Below are 18,819 nucleotides of genomic sequence, written 5' to 3' on the forward strand. Positions count from 1 at the left end.
CAAAATTAAATCACATAGATCAGAAATAATATACTTGCATGGATTAATGATTGGCTAACAGACAGAAACAGAGAGTAGGAATGAATGGGTCATTCTCACATTTGTAGGCTATGAGTACTGGGTGCAACAAGGACGAGGATGTGGGCTCAGCTGTTCATGTTATATAGCAATGAATTGGTCATGGGAACCAATTGTAATATTTCCAAATTTCAAAAAAGTTATGTGGGAATTTGTATTATGAGGAAGATGTAAAGCTTGTACAGAAAGATTTTGACAGGCATAGTGAATGGGCCAGAACATGGCAGATGGAATATAACAATGTGAGGTTACCCATTTTGGTAAAAAGAACAGATGTGCAGAGTAATTCTTAAGTGGTGAAAGGTTGGACAGTACAAATACATAAAGATATTTGGGAGTTCCTGTCAAAGTGTCACTGAAGACTATTAGGCAGACGCAGAAAGTTAAAAACCAAGGCTAATGAGAATACTAGCCTTTATCGTAAGAGAATTTCAGTATGGGAGTAGTGAGGTCTGCTTCAAATGTATAGGAGCTTGGTGGGTTTTGAGAAGATTTGTAGCTCAGGTTGAGGTTCTGCATGCTTGCTGAGCTGGAAGGTTCGGTATCAGACATGTTGTCACCATGCTAGGTAACTAAGTGAGTAACTCTGGATGAAGCACTGTTTTCTATTTAAGTGTTTGGATTTCCTTGAGTTTGTGATGTCATTTCCTGTTCTTTTTCTCGTGGGTGGTAAATGGGATCTAAGTCAATGTGTTGGTCGATAGAGTTGCGGTTAGAACGCCATGATTCTAGGAACTCTCCTGTGTGTCTCTGTTTGGCTTGTCCTAAGATGGATGTGTTGTCCCAGTCGAAGTGATGTCCTTCCTCATCCTTATGTAAGGATGCTAGTGAGAATGGGTCAGGTTGTTTTGTGGCATGTATCCTGGTGGCTAGTTTTCTGCCTGTTTGTCCAATGTAGTGTTTGTTACAGTTCTTGCAAGGTATTTTGTAAATTACATTAGTTTTTCCTGTTGTCTGTATAAGGTCTTTCAAGTTCATTAGCTGCTGTTTTGGTGTTTTGGTGGGTTTGTGGGCTACCATGATGCTAAGAGGTCTGAGTAGTCTGGCAGTCATTTCTGCTATGTCTTTGATGTAGGGGAGAGTGGCTCGGGTTTCTGGATGCATTTTGTCTGCTTGTTTGGGTTTGTTGCTGAGAAATTGACGGACTGTGTTAATTGGGTACCCGTTCTTTTTGAATACACTGTCTGGGTGATTTTCCTCTGCTCTTCGTAGTTCCCACATTGCCTCTTCGTACATCCAACACTACATTGGACAAACAGGCAGAAAACTAGCCACCAGAATACATGAGCATCAACTAGCCAAAAAATACATGACCCGCTCTCATTAGTATCCTTACATACAGATGAAGAAGGACATCACTTCAACTGGGACAACACAATCATCCTAGGACAAGCCAAGCAGAGACACGCACGAGAATTCCTAGAAGCATGGCATTCCAACCGGAACTCTATCAACAAACACATTGACTTGGATCCCATTGACCACCCCCTGTGAAAAAGAACAGGAAATGGCATCACCAACTCAAGGAAACCTAAACACATATATAGAAAGTAGGCCATATCACCATTGCTTCATCCAGAGGCTCACTGATAATGTTACCTGATACAGTGACGAACCGTCTGATAACAAAATTTCCAGATGAGCGAGCAAACCTACATCCATTCCTTTACTAATTTGTAATGTATATTTACTGAATATAATATATTTAAGATCTTCCTGGCTTCTTTTATTGCAACATTTCCTTCATGCAACACTTCCCCCGACTCATCAATAATGCCACAACAGATCAAGTAGTACTGTTGATAATATTTTAAAGTGCATCTAATTTATTAAAAGTTCAAAAATTAGCTGTGATTAATGAAGTAATGGCAATTAGCAGCCAATAAATGCTTGAGTCACTGGAGTAGATACATGATGCTGAGGGTAAAACAGGAATTTCACAAGACTAGACAAAAGGCAAATGTACCACGGTAATTTCAGCCCAATTTAACATTTTTCAATAGATGCAGTGGGATGAAAATTGAGATAATGTTTTCAGACAGTAACTTAATTTGTGCTGCTGATTGAGTTGCTGAATTAAACTTGCTGGAAAATATGACATCTGTAGATTAGTTGTCAGAGGACAGGATGGAGCAAAGGCCAGTCAGGTTAGACAAGAAGCACTTAGACTTTGTTAGCATCGTTAGTGGGTAATTTTCTAAGAAAGAATTGAAAACCTCTTGGGGTAAATTACACTGTGGAATATCAATAACAAAAGCATTGATGAGAAATCCCTTTGTCCAATATTTTAATGAAGGTCATAAGCCATTTCTATTAAACAAGTTTTTAAATTACTCGTCAGGAGACTTTCACATGAATATGTTAAAAGTATGTTTTCTAAGCCACACTCTTTCTGTATGATTGCCTAATATGTTCATGCTAAATTCCTTTCTACAATTTTATAATAGCAACACTAATAGATTTTAGGTTCACATGTTAAACTTCAGAAAATGTAAAACATAATCGAGTATAAAGTTGTTGTGGTTCTGTTCGCCGAGCTGGGAATTTGTGCTGCAGCCATTTCGTCCCCTGTCTAGGTGACATCCTCAGTGCTTGGGAGCCTCCTGTGAGGCGCTTCTGTGATGTTTCCTCCGGCATTTATAGTGGCCTGTCCCTGCCGCTTCCGGTTGTCAGTTCCAGCTGTCCGCTGCAGTGGCCGGTATATTGGGTCCAGGTCGATGTGTTTGTTGATAGAATCTGTGGATGAGTGCCATGCCTCTAGGAATTCCCTGGATGTCCTCTGTTTGCCTTGTCCTATAATAGTAGCGTTGTCCCAGTCGACTCATGTTACTTGTCATCTGCGTGTGTGGCTACTAAGGATAGCTGGTCGTGTCGTTTCGTGGCTAGTTGGTGTTCATGGATGTGGATCGTTAGCTGACTTCCTATTTGTCCTATGTAGTGCTTTGTGCAGTCCTTGCATGGGATTTTGTACACTACGTTGGTTTTGCTCATGCTGGGTATCGGGTCCTTTGTCCTGGTGAGTTGTTGTTTGAGAGTGGCTGCTCGTTTGTGTGCTGTTATGAGTCCTAGTGGTCGTAGTGTAGTCTGGCTGTCAGTTCAGAAATGTTCTTGATGTATGGTAATGTGGCTAGTCCTTTGGGTTGTGGCATGTCCTCATTCCGTTATCTTTCCCTTAGGTATCTGTTAGATGCACAGAAATAGAAAACACACACCGGATCATCAACGCCACACTCACAGGAATCAGATTCACTAGAGAGGAAGAAAAGGACAACCAACTCCCATTCCTATACGTGATGGTACAGGGAACACCGAATGGATAATTCACCACAAAGGTATACGGGAAAGCCACACACACAGACCAAGTCCTGAACTACGAAAGCAACCACCCGACACACACAAAAGAAATTGCATCAAGACACTGTTCAAAAGGGCCACAACACACTGCAGCACACCAGATCTGCAGAAAGAGGAAGAAGAACACCTCTACAATGTATTCACCAAAAACGGATACCCCTGCAATTTCATCAACAGATGCCTAAGGGAAAGACAACGGAATGAGGACGTGCCACATCCCAAAGGACTAGCCACGTTACCATACATCAAGAACATTTCTGAACTGACAGCCAGACTACTACGACCACTAGGACTCATAACAGCACACAAGCCAACAGCCACTCTCAAACAACAACTCACCAGGACAAAGGACCCGATACCCAGCATGAGCAAAACCAACGTAGTGTACAAAATCCCATGCAAGAACTGCACAAAACACTACATAGGACAAACAGGAAGACAGCTAACGATCCGTATCCATGAACACCAACTAGCCATGAAACGACCGACCAGCTATCCTTAGTAGCCACACACGCAGATGACAAGCAACATGAGTTCGACTGGGACAATGCTACTATTATAGGACAAGCCAAACAGAGAACAGCCAGGGAATTCCTAGAGGCATGGCACTCATCCACAGATTCTATCAACAAACACATCGACCTGGACCTAATATACCAGACAGCTGGAACTGACAACCGGAAGCAGCAGAGACAAACCACTATAAATGCCGGAGGAAACATCACAAGCACTGAGGAGGTCACCTGGACAGGGGACGAAACGGCTGCAGCACAAATTCCCAGCTCGACGAACAGAACCACAGCAACCAGCACCCGAGCTACAAATCTTCTCACAAACTTTGAGTATAAAGTACTTGGGAGAGAATAACACTGGTTACCAACAGCTATTCAAATAGAACAGCACAACAAGTTTAACAAATGTGCTAAAATATTGAAACTTGCTTATTAAAATAGAAACAACAAGGAGGACTATTATTCAATATGTGAGAGGTAATATATTTGGGGTTGACAATTAGGGATGGGAATGGATGCTTAATGGAGAGATGCTAAAGAATATGGGAAATTAGGATTTTAGGACTGAGTAGGAACTTCTTCATTTAAAGGGTTCCGAATCTGTGGAATTCCCTGCCCAGTGAAAAAGCTGAGGCTACCTCACTGAATGTTTTTAAGGCAATGATAGAGTTTTGAACAGCGAAGGAATTAAGGGTTCCGATGAGTGGACGGGTAAGTGGAGCTGAGTCAATGAACAGATCAGCCATGATCATATTGAATGGCAGAGCAGGCTCGACCGGCCAAATGGCCTACTCCTAATTTTTATGCCCTTATCTAAAACAGGAAGATCTAGGGGTATGTGTAATCACTGCCTATAAAGGGGAGTTCAGGTAGAGGAAACCATTGGAAAATTCCCACATCATTCTGTGTTGCATATGATAGGAATATTAAACAGTGATACCTTTGTACAAGAGACATGTCACAGATTGTAGACTTGATTTACAAAAAAAAAACATTGAGACCATATAACATCCATAAAGCACAGATTCAACAAGATTATGCCAGGATTGTTAAACAATAGTTGTGAGGAAGTCTTTTTTGCCATAGCCAACGAAGATTGAGTTGAAATGCATGAACTACAAAGTGCTTCAATTGAAGATGGAAAGATTACTTCCTCTGTTTAGGGAGGCACAGGTAAGTCATCAATTTAAAATTGTCGCTAAAGAAAGAGAAAATTTAGAATGAATTTACTTGTGTAGGAAGTCATTGGAATACATATTGCTTTATATGTAGTTGATGAGATAGGAACCATTGTATCTTTTATGGGAAACTGGAATATCAGAGGATATGGATGGATACAGAGAAATGATGTAGGATTCTTTATTAAAGAATGGAATGCAGGAGTCCTACATGTCCTGTCTCTGGTAAGCCCACTAGATTTAGTGCCAAGTGAACATTTAACTGGGCAGCAGTGGGCTTGACTTCAGATGAAGGACCTAGGGATGTTGAAACGTTGGTAAATCATCAAATTTATGAAATGATACATTGATTTTATGAAAATGTGATAGTATGATATGTTGACAAATTGGTAAGTCGATCATTTGATAAGTTCTGCCTGCTGAGAGCTGCTGGCTAATCAAAGGTTGGCCATTCCTTATTGCTCAGCAGCACCACCATGATGCCTGTCCGTTGTCAGTACTGCATCCACTCTAAACTCAGCATCACTGAAGGACCCAGGCACAGTTGAGTGATGGCAGAAGATTGCAGTTTGGAAGATGCAGCGGAGAAGGAATTTGACAGCAAGGGCCCTCGATCAGGCGCTGAGTTCCTGACAATGAGGACCTTCGGATTATTAACCCACGGTGACACCATAGGTAATCGCCTCCCCTCAATTCTAGATAGTCAATGTGCTTTTTGGTTCTGAGGATCAGCATAAAGCACAATTTCTATTATTAACATACACACGTGTCCTGGATTCAAGTAACACCAGTATGTTATAAGATGTTTGAACAGTTTGATCACAAATATTGACATGCATGTAAACTCAGTTCCATCAATGATCACTGGTGCAGAATTAGGAGCTGAACCCACTCGATGTCTGAGAGAAATTGGAGTGTCCTATTAGCAAGTTTGCTTTTTGACTAGATACTGAGCCTGGAAATTACCTGGGTGAACAAGTGTCTAGTACTTAGTTAGTACTTAATCTCAATAAGGTCTGGCCTGAGTCAGAAGGTTGAGATTTAAATCCCACTTGAGAGGCTTCAAGAACAAGAATCTAGATTGACACTTCAGTGCCAGTTCTGAGCAGTTGCTGAAATGTCAGGACTGATATCTTTTAGATAAGACACAACCAAGGTATTATCTGTGGTCACAAATGAATGTAAAAGCTTAGATGGCAATATTTAAAGTGTTTAAAGAAGCACTGAGTATTTTCCTGGTGGTTTGACCAATATTTACCTCTCTTCCAAAATAACTAAAATAAATTATCCGATTATCCATCACGGTGTTGTTAGCAAGATCTTGCTATGTGCAAAATGACTTTCACACTGCCTCTCTTACAAGAGTGAGTACACCTCAAAAAGTTCTTCATGGGCAGTAGAACAATTTAAGGTGTCCTGAGGTCATAAAAGGATGTAGAAATATAAAGTATTTTGTATTTATCTCAGGCACACTATTAAATAACGACAACCTCATTATTTACTTAAATATCTTAATTTTCTTGACATAAAGTTACTCAGCATGGACGTTAATCACAATGTGAAATTAGACCATTGACGTTCATTGAATGTGATGTGATGTTCAGTGTTAGATGGGTCCAGCACTAGTACTTCAAGCAGTCCCATTTGTCAAATTATCTCAAATGCACAGGATAGATTGAACAATCTTGTAGATGTGAAAGAACATAGCTTTATTCAAGCTTTTAAAAGGAGCTAGACATCTAAAATGTGTTTAAAATAGACATTATGCTGCAATTTCCTGTCAGGCTTAGTTTCATATTGATGGCCAGTGACTCACTACACTGCCCAATAACTAGTTTATCTGGTAGGTTTGTTGTAGGAATTCTCAGTGGGAATGCCAATCACAAAACAAACCTTAGACGATACCTTTATAATATTCATTCCTCTAAATTTGCACATGAATCTTTAAGTTTTTTATCTGTCAGAAAATTGCATGTACCCAAGAAAAATTATTTATGTCAAATTTAATAACCATTCGGACATAAATACAGGGTCACAGCTAAATCCTTTCAAATAAATTATCTGTTGGCTCACAAATCTGATTCACTTAGCAAGAATAGGTTAACCAGAATTAAATATTAAAAGAGCTGCAAAATGAGCTAAACTGTTTTCAATGTTCACCTTATGTCAGCTAAGAAGACTTTGACAGAAAGTAAAAATACTTCATTTATGTAGGGCACGATCTAGTGCAGATTCCAACTGAGTGTAATCTTTTTCTTGTTGCAGAGACACATTAAAAAGCTCACAATATGTTGATAATTGTCACATTGTCACAATATTACACTGTGACATTTCTAGTTTTCGGTAACCCTTACTTATGTTGCCCATATTTTATTTCTTCAAAAAGCCAACATATCAAATACTCACTGCATGTCACTTCCAACTGTTGTAGACAGATAATGACAGTCTGCCGTGACCATAGCGACGGGTGACTCGACACTGAGAATATTTTTCATGATGTTATACATAAGTGTTATACACAGGGGATAATACTGTAAGAGTTTAGACACATCAGCTGAGAAAATGACAAGAGCAAAGATATCGGAGTATTAAAAGTTGGACTGGATGCTGAATTTGAGGTGTCTGTAGTGTTAAGTCCCCTGTTTTGTGTGGGAGCTGTCATTCATATCTGTGGAATTGGTATTCCTAAGTTCGTGAGTTAAGCTCTTCTCATCTCCACTTTATGATGCAAAGAGTTCTCTCCAAGTGTCCTGCATCACGTTTCCAGCATTTATTACTACTGTTACAAGGTCTAATTCAATGGAAGTCAATCCAATGCATCCTAAACTTACCGCATCTTCTGCCTTGAACAAATGCAGCATATAATACGGAGCTTGTCCGCTTCTGTTCCCAGGCTTTATACATATAGCCGAAACTCTAAAACCAACAATAATGTACAAATGATTTGATTTACTATTGTCACATGTACCTAGATACAGTGAAAAAGTTTTGTTTTGCACGCAATACAAGCATATCATACCATTCAAAGTGCGGTAGGGAAATAGAACCAAGTGAGGAATGCAATGTTACTGCTGCAGAGAAGGTGCACAAAGAGCAAGATCAATATTTACATTTAACATTTGAGCAGTCCATTCAGAAGTTTGGTAACAGCGAGGATGAAGCTGTTCTTAGAGTCATTGAGTCATACAGATGTACAGCACAGAAATAGACCCTTCAATCCAACTTGTCCATGCTGACCAGATATCCTAAATTAATCTAATCCCATTTGCCTGCACTTGGCCCACATCCCTCCAAACCCTTCCTATTCATATACCTATCCAGATGCCCTTTAAATGCTGTAATTGTACCAGCCTCCACCACTTCCTCTGGCAGCTCATTCCAGACATGCATCACCCTACACGTGAAAAGGTTGCCCCATAGATTTATTTTAAATTCTTCTCCTCTCATCCAAAACCTAGGCCCTCTAGTTCTGGACTCTCCCATTCCAGGGATAAGACCTTGTCTATTTACCCTATCCATGTCCCTCATGACTTTATAAACCTCTATAAGGTCACCCCTCAGCTTCTGACGCTCCAGGGAAAACAGCTCCAGCCTGTTCATGGGCGGCATGTTGGCTCAGTGGTTAGCACTGCTGCCTCACAGCACCAGGGACCCGGGTTCGACTCCAGCCTCAGGCGACTGACTGTGTGGAGTTTGCACATTCTCCCTGTGTCTGTGTGGGTTTCCTCCAGGTGCTTCGGTTTCCTCCCACAATCCAAAGATGTGCAGGTCAGGTGAATTTCCCATGCTAAATTGCCCATAGTGTTTAGGAATGTGTAGGTTAGGTGCATTAGTTGGGGGTAAAATAAAATAGGGTCGGGAAATAGGGCTGGGTGACTTATTCTTGGGAGGGTCGATGTGGACTTGTTGGGCCAAAGGGCCTATTTCCACACTGTGGGGACTCTAATTCAGCCTCTCCCTACAGCTCAAATCTTTCAAACCTGGCAACATCCTTATAAATCTTTTCTGAACCCTTTCAAATTTAAAATATCCTTCATGTCTACAAGCTGTTGTATGTTGTATGCCTTTAAGGGAAAGCAGATAGCCATATGGGGGATAAAGAAATCGAAGAAATATCAGAATCTTCACAGGATGAGATGATGTTTGCTGAGAGGACACATGTATTGACCATATGCAGCAATATAGATTAGTGGCCCACATGACCTATTTCTGTGCTGTAAAGGTTGATGTGTTAGAGGTATGTTCTCATTCACCCTGGTCACCTTGGGCACGTGTAATTGCACATGTGTATTGTAATCTGAAGGCTCCAACATTCCTTCATTTACATGATTGACCAGGAATCTCTCCCATTCTTACCGTCTAAACCAGGAAAGATGGGAATAAAAGCCTCCAAATGCTTTACCTCATAGGGTATGAAGGCTATGTCATTTGGTTACATTTCAGACAGATTTCCAGATATTAAAGGCATTAAAGGACATCGGGGTATTGTTGGAAAATGGTATGGCTATGTTCCCACAATTAAATTAGCTGTAAGTTTTAAACATGTATTCCGAACAGGGCAGAGATTATAAAACAACAGATTTGACTGACTCCACAGAAATCCGGACCAATAATTTCGAAACACATTTGACAAATGTTGAAAAGCAGAAGACATCAGGATATATTGAGTTTTTAAAATTGGTGACACTGGAATAGAACAAAGATTGTTGACTTATTACAGCATCCTTCTGTGAAACTATGAAGTAAAATAGAACAGATAAATTGGAGAATGGAGCAGGACTTTATTTTGTGGTAAAGGTAGGCAGGAGGTCAACTTATACAGTGTCAGCAAAACCAGATAGAACTGTAAAACTGAACAGACTGGTATTTCTGATGTAACTGCATGTTCTATTTCTTCAAAAACATTGCATTTTGCCCATTACCTGGGGTTCTGTGGCAGTACCTGAAAAACCATGCATACCTTAGATTGAAAGAAAATCAGAAAAACCTGAGCATGTTGCAGCATTGTCTGGACAGTCAGATGCTACAACACCTTCCTCCTGAAATTCCAAAACCCTGCTGGACATAACTCTTTATTAGGAAGCTCAACAGAAATAGATTCTTCTTCTTTAGAAGGTACCACAGTGGTCAGAACCATGGTAGTCTGAGGTGTGGGCCACCGACCACAATTCAGTACAATCAGTCCAGGAAGTCATGAGAGTTGGAGAGTTGTACAGATATCAGTCAGGGCTGTGATTCAGGTCTGTCCCGTTAAGTCGTTCAAAGGATGTGGGCTGCAGTCAGTCTTGGGGGTCTGTGCACGAGAGGGTTATCAGGGATCACTGTAGGATGAACTCTGGCCATATCAGTTGTGGGGGAATGAAAAGAACTGCAGATGCTGGAAATCAGAGAGAAAAAACAGAAATTGCTCGGAAAACTCAGCAGGTCTGGCAGTATCTGTAGAGAGAGAAAGCAGAGTTAACATTTCTGTGCTTTTGCTCTGCAGGTGCTGCCAGACCTGCTGAGTTTTCCCAGCAATTTCTGGTTTTGATATCAATTGGGGAGCTTGGAGTCATAGTCATCGAGCCATCAAGTCATACAGCATGGAAACAGACCCTTCGGTCCAACTATTCCCCAATGGTCATGTTCCCAAACTAAACAAGTCCCGCCTGCCTGCCCATATCCCTCCAAACCTTTCCTATTCACCTACTTATGTAAATGTATTTTAAATGTTTTCACAGAATCCTCGGATGCAGAGGGGGCAATAATACTGAAGGGGGCCATGGTAAAGATTTTTTAAGAGAGGGAAACAATAGACAATGAAGGAGAAAGCTGTCATGTAGGAGGGAAAGTAGGGTCATCGTCCATGAGGGAACAGTGTTACCAGATCAGCATGTTTACTTGATATGCCTGAATCCGGGACAGGGTTGTTACAATGGGCAAATGAAGATTTCAATGTGTTGGGTGGGGACTTGGGAAGAGCAAAACCTATAGAGCTGACAGAAGGACTACCAAAACGGGAATGCTCCTCTCTCTGACAAAATTTCCATTCTAATCTTTCTTCTATCTCTGAAGAAGGGGCAGTGGACTTGAAATGTTAACTCTATTTCTCTCTCCATCGACCTGTTGCCAGACCGGTTGAGTTTCTCCAGCAATTTCTGTTTTCGCTTCAGATTTCCAGCGCAGTTCTTTGTTTTATGTTAGGGAACGTTTATGTTCCTCACCAACACAGAGACATGAGCCTGGGACTCAATGGTTGAAGAACAACGTTGTTGCCTTCCATCGTGCTCTCAATAATGAATGAGCATGAGTGAATGTCTGCACCCACACCAGGGGCAGGAAGGATAATGCTTTGTTCTGTGAGGGAGGTGCTTTGAGTTTTAGCAACATGAGGCCCTTCAAAGATAAAGCTATTACAGACATTTATGCAGGGAAGTTGAAACACATCAGCAACTCATGCATGCTTTGTGAACCTTCAGCATTAGTGTGTATCCAATTCCTTGCTCCCAAGCCCTCCTAGAAATATTATGCAAGGTAACAAGTGAATCCCCCTATTAATGCCTGTCATGCACATTTGTTGATTCTGGAAAAGTAGGGCCAGGTTGCCAAAAGCACATGTAATGGGCGCTGTTCACTGCACACCTACCATCATGCAGCTAAGGCCGGGTGGGTTCTGCACCTTCAATGTTGTAGTTGTGGCCAGACAGAGACTCACACACACACACAGCTGATGGGGAAGAGTGATCATATCTTTACAAAAGTGGAAATGTAGGTTCATGGATGTCCCAACAATGCGTCTTCAGGTCTTTCTCTTTCCTTCCCTCCTACAATGCCTCAGTGCATTCTCTGGTTCCACAGAAGGGCTAGAAGGAGACTGCCCTACAGTGCTGCCCACTGATTTGGTGGTCTGGTTGTTTTACCCCAGACCATTTTTGCCAAGAAGCCCCAGATGTGATGAGTGTGTCTTGCCCAGAAGCAGACGCACTACCCTCATGTCGAATTCCTACAGTGGCAGGCAGGGTGGAAGTGAAAGGCTCAGCTGTCTTGAGTGGCCTGAGAGGAGTCATCTGTGAGTCCTGTGTGGGGTTCCTCTTCCAGCTGGTGCTTGTTGGTACTGTCTTGTCTCCTTGAGAGGAAGGGGTGCCTGGAGCGAGATCAAAGTCCTTCATCCCCCTATCCCCTTGCTGTTGGTGCTGAGGACCAATGGGGAAATTGATGGAGAGTGGGTCTACATGTGGGGTGGCACGGTGGCTCAGTGGTTAGCACTGTTTCCTCACAGTGCTAGGGACCCAGGTTCAATTCCAGCCTCGGGCGACTATCTGTTTGGAGCTTGCGCATTCTCCCCATGTCTGCGTGGGTTTCTTCCAGGTGCTCAGATTTCCTCCCACAGTCCAAAGGTATTCAGGTTAGATGCTAAATTGCCCATAGTGTTAGGTGCATTAGTCAGAGGGAAATGGGGCTGGGTGGGTTAGTCTTCGGAGGGTCGGTGTGGACTTGTTAGGCTGAAGGGCCTGTTTCCACACTATAGGGAATCTAATCTAATAATTTATGTCCAGCAGAATCTGAGGCTACTGGACAACAGTCACCAGCCTGTCCATGGAGGCAGCCAGGCACCCACATGCCTGAAGCAGCAGTCCCATAACCCCTGACAAACCTGCCTGTTGTTCATGTGCATTTGTGTCAAATTCCAGATTGGCAACAGCATGGGGGACCTCCAGTCCCTGAGGTGACCCAGTACCTGTCTCTGGCGTATTCCAAGTGCCAGTGAATAGGACGATTTCTCCTTTGGCATGTTGCAGAGATGCAGTGGTGATGCACTCAATAGCAGATTCTCCTGACTCTCATCATGATAAAATCCCTCGGAGATGTTGGTGTCTGAGTTGTTGGAGGGTGGAGGAGGCAGCCTTGCTAGTGTTTCTGCTGAAATCTCCGTGCTACCTTCCTCAGAGGTGGAGGAGGGAATGTCGTAAGGGATGGCCCTCTTGACGATGACCAGTGTGGACATATTGCTTCTACTTCTAGCATATGAAAACGAGAACACGTCCTGACCAAGTGTTAGAAGTTGTGACACGTTAGCCATAAATTCAGAGTTGGGGGTGGGGAATGGAAACGTAGCAGAGCAATGTATAATTCTTCTTATTGATTGCTGGGACATGGAGGTTGCTGTTTCTCCACAGAACAAGTCCCAGTTTTCACTTCTTGGGAAGATCTGGCAGCAGCTAGACTAACACAAGACTACAGAGGTTACAGCAACACCACAATTCACCTCAGGGTCTCATTTTACATATTTATTAAACTCTATAGTTACCCATATAGCAACAAATGTTATCAACATTCATGTGAAAATATATGTTTTGTTTTGTACAATTTCTGCCAACAAACACACTGTAAATTGTCCCTAGGTCCTTCATAATATAAAGACCTAATAGGATAGGTGCATTAAAAAAGTGTATGTGAATTTGAAAGGTTTAATGTTGGACTGAAAGCAGTAAGCTGTCCCCACTGTGATGGAGTAAAGAAGGGGCTGGTAGGGAGCAGACCACAGGGCATCAATGTGGACTTCACCAGTTTCCTCATTTCCCCTACCCCCACCTTACCTCAGTTCCAACCTGTCAGCTCAGCACTATCCTCATGACCTGTCCTGCCTGCCAATCTTCCTTCTCAACTATCCGCTCCACCCTCCTCTCCGACCTTCACCTTCATCCCCATCTCCATCCACCTATTTTACTCTTGGCTACTTTCTCCCCAGCCCCACCCCACTCCCATTTATCTCTCCACCCTGGAGACTCCCAGCCTCATATCTGATGAAGGGCTTTTGCCCGAAATGTCGATTTTCCTCGGATGCTGCCTGACTTGTTGTGCTTTTCCAGCACCACTCTAATCTTGACTCTGATCTCCAGCATCTGCAGTCCTCACGTTTGTGTAGTTGATTTTAACCTTACTGCGAATCTTCTTGCAAGGATGCCTACCTTGAAGAAGTTCTCCTCCTCTCTCCACAAGGATCTCATTGAGTCTCTCTCTCTCACTGCAAACCGAGGTCATCTCCTCTGTCCTGAAGTCCTTCAACCTTGTTATGAAACAGACTCGCTACCACAGCCACATCTTCTTCCTCAGTGCCAGCGCTCACCACCCAACGCCTGGAGGAAGAACGCCTCATCTTCCGCCTTGGAACACTTTAACCCCAGAGCATCAATGTGGACTTCACCAGTTTCCTCATTTCCCCTACCTTACCCCAGTTCCAACCTGCCAGCTCAGCACCATCCTCTTGACTTGTCCGACCTGCCAATCTTCCTTCCCACCTACCTGCTCCACTCTCCTCTCTGACCTATCACCTCCATCTCCACCCCCATCCACCTATTGCACTCTTAGCTACCTTCTCCCCAGCCCAATCCCCTCCCATTTATCTCTCCACCCTGGAGGCTCCCAGCCTCATTCCTGGTGAAGGGCTCTGGCCCAAAACGTCGATTTTCCTGCTGCTTGGATGCTGCCTGACCTGCTGTGCTTTTCCAGCACCGCTCTAATCTTGACTAAAATTAGTACAGCCAATTTAAATGATTAAAGGTTGAAATGATGGATGATTCTCTGGACTGCTGGTATTTTGGCAGAAGTGGCACAGACCCCTATTCTGGGGAGTGGGTTTGGGGAGGTGGAGTTTAATAGAGGGGTGGGGGGGCCTGTTTACCTGAGGTTTTCAGACATAAAGACAGCCTCTAATTACTAGGGCCCAGCTACCAGGAAGCAAAACCAATTTTAAGATATGGAAGCACCTTTCTTTCCCAATAGAGCTTTGTCCATTGCCACCTCAATAGCTTGAGCTGCCAATGCTACAAAGGACCGATTCTGATTGGACCACCCAACATCTGTAATAGGAGCTGAGTCAATTTGAACCTATTCAGTGGCTACTGCTCTGCCAATGATACCGCTGCAATCCCACGGTTATCACTTACTGATTGGTCTGAGAAACAAGACTTACCTCATGACGACAAAGTCCTGACCCTCAAGGCCTTTTAGATTAGATTCCCTACAGTGTGGAAAAAGGCCCTTCGGCCCAACAAGTCTAGACCGACCCTCCAAAGAGTAACCCACCCAGACCCATTTCCCTCTGACTGATGCACCTAACACTATGGACGATTTAGCATGGCCAATTCACCTGACCTGCACATCTTTATTTCCAGATTATTGGTATAAACAATAGTCTCAAACAGATGAATTCAAATTCCCCTTCTCTGGAGGATTTTTGCGTTAGTTATCCAGTTAGTTATCCAAGGCTGGCAGACATATTCTACATAAACCAGGAAAGTAGCTGAATTACATTCTAAGTTACCTGCACAATTAAACATGGAACTGTAAATGTTTCCCATTCTGATTTAGTGCTCACTAGTCAACTGACATATATTGATTTTAACAGGGCCATTAGTGTAACAATTGTCTAGAGATAGGTGTTAAATTTAACACTGTTCCAAATACTGTTATCTAGAACTCCCCCTGACAAATAATAGGAGAAATTGTGGAAGATATTTTATTTTGTGGAACTAAAATTCTTTTCACTGTGAGGGTTTAATTAAACAGTGAAATGAATTATATGATTATTTGCTTACCCACCATGTCCAATGTACAGAAGAACAGGGATTTTGAATTAACTGAGAGGCTTTTTAAAACGCTGGCACAGGCATTGCAAGTTCAATAACCTCTCTCTGTGCTGGAAGAGAATATGATTCTGATATTTTCTGGGGGCTGTGAGTCTGGGGAGGACTTCCAGAAGAAAAACATGGAGGTGTGGGTTCCTCAGACTTCATGTAAAATTTAATAGCAGAATATCTAATGTGTTTTCAGCCTGACACAGAGACTGACAGACATGTTGGCACTGTACGTGGGAAATTCAGTGATATGCAAATACCAGCTGAGTAAGAAATCATGGAGTGTGGGACCTCAGGAATTGACAGTGGCTGGGGTCAGAAACTGGGGGTGTTGGGGGGGTTTAGAGCTCACAATGAGACGTGTCAGAGATCAATGTTAGAAGGAGTCAGAAGAGATCATTGAGGGATAATTGGAGACGGGCTTGTGAGGGACTGGCAAACACAGGAGGAAGAAATCAATGACTGAGCACATGTATTGGGGCAAGTGGAACATTACAGGACACAGGGAGAATCACACCGACTCCTCCTGACCACAAGCAATTTACCTCAGGGATCTATTCCTTCCCACTTCAAACCCCGGAATAGCTAATTCAATGGGTTAAAAAAAAAGCCTTCTAAAATGGAACTCCTTAACCCCTGAAAAACCTTTATTGATAATATTAGAAGTGGGCAGTTTGGAGGCAGTTTTTGAGTTGAATTTGAGATTTCTAAGTATTATGTACATCACGTCAGCACCAGCCTGCCCAACTTTGTGGGTTAAATCTCTCCAAAGGATTCTAAGAAGTTATTACTTTAAGGGAAATGTCTTTCGAAAGAATATTTAAAGTAGCCCAATGCAATGATCACAGCAAATACCTTCAAAGAAAAGAAACATTTTATAAAATACCATTCACAAATTGTAGTTCAAACAGTCTTACGGTCAGTGAAGTATCTATGAATTGAGTAAAAACAACATTAAGTTTAATTCTTGGCTGCACTTATTTTTAAAACCAGACTCCTGTGCTATTTGCTTGCTTTCCATATATTTTTTGCTGATGATGTCAGCCACCAAGTTAATTTTGGAAGGTGGCATTTTTAAGCTGTGGAGATTCCTAACTATGGGCAAACTTAATTTCCTGAAGGATTTTTTTTTAATATGCTCTGGAGACGGGAGACTTCCATCTCATACAGTTTGTACTGGATTCGAAATCAGATTCCTGAGGTATAAAGCGAGATGATAACCCATTGGATCATTCAAACCCTTGGAGCTTATTTTGAACATTTTCAGTCAATTTGCTGGGAAAGGAACCAGGCAAACTAAATAGTATCCCTTTACCTTGGAAACTTGAGTTGAAATCCAGATCAACTGCTAGGGCAAAGGTCTCTCCCGTCTCTGACAGCTGTAAAGGTCTGCAGGAAATGAGTTTGAATTGCCTCTGTCCAGTTCCTATTGGGTGTCAAGCACAGCATAACACCAAACATAATTTGACAGTTGGCAGTTTCAATCAGAAATGTCATAAGGATGGCTAATGTAGGAAATTGAAATGTCACATTGATGCAGTAGGATGATCTTCCAGGGGCTGAGGGTGAAGATACATTGTTAAGCCAGAACAGCAAAAACTTTACTCTGTCTGAAGTGTGCTGTGTATAAGCTCTCAGACAAGCACAATGCTTGATTCTCTGATATACGTTCCTTTATGCTGGTGTTTAATATTGATGTTAAGCTAACTAAACTCAGAAAAAACTAAGCTGCTGAGTGCCAAGAATGAGAGGGATTTTATTAATGGGAAAACTATACCAACAAAAATGGAAGAAACACACAATGTTTCACATTTCAGAGAATGGTGTCTGGCTTATTTTTGGGTCGAGGGGAAATAAAATTGTTTGGATTTTGATTCCCTACTGTTTTCTGTAATTAGTTCTTCAGCTGTGTTTGGAGAATAATCAGGAACCTATTGATTGTAAAATAAATGTTTTTTTTCCCTGTATTTAAAATGAATAACAGGAAGTGAAAGGCACTTGTCCAACCTTTCGGTAGATTTGATCACTCCACAATCCCGTCTACCCCAGATAACCTTTTATTCACTATTGCTTGTCTTCCAGGTCAAGGAGTTGACCCCAACTGAATGTTGCAGACTGGCACAGTCCAAGGTCCAGGACTACATACTTGGTGCAGCTGCCACCAAGGTACAGTGGGAAAAGACCATTTTCTGATGTCTTTTTGCTGAAGCTAAATGGGGGTCAGTTCAGTTATTGGACCCCCACTCCAGTGCCTCAATTACGTGTCAATATAATCTTACACAAGTAAGAGATGCCTTTGGTTTGTTTGTGGAGAGAATAAAAATCCAATTTTGTTGTTTTCTTCATACGCTACTGTACAGAGCCAAACTACTTTAGTGACTTTATTTTTTTTATGAATAAAGTATGTTTTTGAAATTAAAAAAATGCTATCAACCTCTGCTAATAAAGATTCAAAGACTTGCCTTTGTTGCTCAGTGCTTTGACTTTAGAAGTTGGAAAGTCATGTTGAGGTTGTACAGGACATTGGTGAGTCCTCTTCTGGAACACTGTATCCAGTTCTGGTGACCCAGTTATAGGAAGGATATTATCAATCTGGAGAGGGTTCAGAAGGTATTTATCAGGATGTTGCCGGGTATGGAAGGTTTGAGTTATAAAGAAAGGCTGGTCAGGCTGGGACCTTTTTCACTGGAGTGTAGGTGTTTGAGAGGTGACTTTATAGAACTTTATAAAATAATGAGAGTAATAGAGTTGATGGTATTTGTCTATTCCTTAGGATTTGGAATTTCAAGACAAGAGGGCCCATCTTTAAGGTGAGGGGAGAGAGATTTAAAAAAGATATAAGAGGCACATTTTTTACACAGTAGGAGGTTCAGGTGTAGAATGAACTTCCTGAGGAAGTGGGTGAGGCACTATTACAACATTTAAAAGACATTTGTATAGATACATGAAGAGGAAATGTTTGGAGGGAAATGGGCCAAGGATTTGTCAGTATCTGTGCAGAAAGGAATAGAGTAAACATTTCAAGTCCAGTATGATTCTTCTTCAGTGGAATATAGTGGAGCATTTCAAATGTACTGCACA

General features: G+C 42.0%; 1 long non-coding RNA gene across 2 annotated transcripts in view; it reads right to left on the minus strand.

The window, feature by feature from the left end:
- Window positions 1–18,819, minus strand: part of LOC148138642 (uncharacterized) — a 233,465-nt gene that overhangs the window by 163,863 nt on the left and 50,783 nt on the right. For both annotated transcript variants that reach the window (XR_015753802.1, XR_015753803.1), the window contains exon 2: window positions 7,954–8,038. This is a non-coding gene — a long non-coding RNA (uncharacterized LOC148138642). The remainder of the gene's footprint in view (window positions 1–7,953; window positions 8,039–18,819) is intronic.

The sequence above is a fragment of the Chiloscyllium plagiosum genome, unplaced genomic scaffold, assembly GCF_037043375.1.
Source record: "Chiloscyllium plagiosum isolate Xiang-an unplaced genomic scaffold, Cpla_swu_hap1 HiC_scaffold_39, whole genome shotgun sequence".
NCBI lineage: Eukaryota > Metazoa > Chordata > Chondrichthyes > Orectolobiformes > Hemiscylliidae > Chiloscyllium > Chiloscyllium plagiosum.